The following is a 2,088-nucleotide window of genomic DNA, read 5'->3' on the forward strand; positions in this document are numbered from 1 at the left end:
ATTTCCAGACAACGAAGACGTCATTGCCTTTGTAAGTGCTTATTTTGAGGAACTTCCGAAAACGCACTTTTCTGAAGGATTAAAAAAACTTGAAAAGCGATTCACCAAGTGTATAGAGCTCCAAGGGGATTATGTTGAAAAATAAAAAAAAGTTTACCCAAAAAAAATTGTTTTTATACTTCATTCTAAGGACTTATTGAACTACCCTAATACGATCGAGGGTTGATGCAGGATGGCAAAGGGCGTTATATGTGTAAAACCTGAATTGGAAAAGTATTAAAGGAAAGAGAGGTGGTTCAACAGTAATGGGAGAGGAGAATGAGAGTAATGGAAAGAATCAGGATCAGGTGATGACATACAGCGAAAAAGGGTCTATACAGGGAGAAGGAGGACTATTATATATGATATAAGGGCATGTAGACAAGAAGAGTAAAAAATTTAAAAAAAAGTAAATTTTTAGAGCATTATGTGTAAGCGGACTGAGAACAGGAAACATATGGAGAGTTGATAAAGAGGCATTTAGGGATATAGAAGTGGGACAACACAGAAGGAGAAGTTGGAGGAGCTTATAATCATTACAGAAGGTTATATCAGGATATATTCGATGATGGATATTAAGAGTTAGATGAGTCCATAGAGAGAACAAGAAGCGGTGTAGACTAAATTGTGTGTGGGGGGAGGTCTAAGAATATCTATTTCAGAAAAGCTATAACCAATAACGGTAAAGTAAGAAAATTTCAAATAAGATGATTGTTTGGACAGGGAGAGAAATATTAATAGGAATAGTGAGGATCGAGTAATGATAGATGGCGTAGTAGAAGGTTCCATGGGTGAAAAGTCAGCCGAAGTAGAGACTACTAATGGGTGAAACTGTAATCGAAAAAGGTTAATGGGGAGGAGAAGCGTGAAATCGAGGGGTGATAGATGTCGGTGTAGAGGGATATATGCAAAAATATAATTGATAAAGTATTATGGTGAGGAGAATTCGTCAACTCTAAGAAGAAAGGGGGTGGAGAGAAGGAAAAGGGAGAGTAAGGATCAAGGAATGATAGACGGCGGATTATAGGGTTGTTTGTGATTGGTCATGTCATGGAATAGAAAGGGTTTCAAAGTGGGTAATAGATGAAAAATAGTTTAGAGGATTATCGAGAGAAAAGAAAGAGAACAGGAACAATATAAAGACTTTTAGAGGGTATTATGCGATGGGGAAGTGACACAACAGAGAAGGAAATGCTGAAGGACCATATAGTCATTGTACATGGTTATTGAGATATATTAAGAGGGGCAGAGAAAGAATAGAAGATTTTTTGAAAAGTTTGGAATGAAGAGGGGAATACTAAAATATAGCTGTCGAGGGTCAGACACCTAAGTGAGGAAGGTAGGAAACGTGATAAATAGGTTGCGGTAGGGAGGGAAGCAGCAATTTACAGACAAAAAGCGAAATATTAAATACTACAAAAAGCCAAAAAATACTACAAAGCAAATTCGTAACAATAAAGTCAGGATGTTTAAAATTATATGATTACTGAACACCCTATAAATAAATTTATTAATAGAATTTGAAATTTATCAAAGATGTGTAATTAAAAATAGCTTGAATTTTGTTTTTATAGTTTTACCTGCCAACGTAATGTTGAATTATATGTTCAACAACATCATATCTTTGTACTTTGAACATGAAAGGTGAAATGGAAATATCCACCATTCCTTTTATCATGTCACCTAAAATACCATTGAATGAACCATTTTGAAGATATTCCCATGTTGATGCTCGAGTTAGGTGCATTCTGTCAAGAAATAATTCACGCTTTGGATGAAAGATTGGAACAGCATTTGACTGATCCCATTGCTTTTTTAAGAAATGAAGAAAAGAATTTTCAATAATAATTCACTTACGTAAAATTATAAAAATCCCTTAATTGAAGAATCAAATTATAACTGAATCTATGCATTGTGTCTAAATGTCTATCGATGGGAGCTGTGAGGTATGTATACGAGGGTGGATTGATAAGTTTCCGGCCTGACCAAGAGATGGCGCCACTAGGCCTACCTTGAGGTGGCGTTCTATAGTACCATCCTTAGATAGCT

General features: G+C 35.6%; 1 pseudogene; it reads right to left on the reverse strand.

The window, feature by feature from the left end:
* The window catches only part of LOC117180531, a 13,009-nt pseudogene that overhangs the window by 10,354 nt on the left and 567 nt on the right, over positions 1-2,088 (reverse strand).

The sequence above is a fragment of the Belonocnema kinseyi genome, chromosome 9 (assembly GCF_010883055.1).
Source record: "Belonocnema kinseyi isolate 2016_QV_RU_SX_M_011 chromosome 9, B_treatae_v1, whole genome shotgun sequence".
In the NCBI taxonomy this organism is placed as follows: domain Eukaryota; kingdom Metazoa; phylum Arthropoda; class Insecta; order Hymenoptera; family Cynipidae; genus Belonocnema; species Belonocnema kinseyi.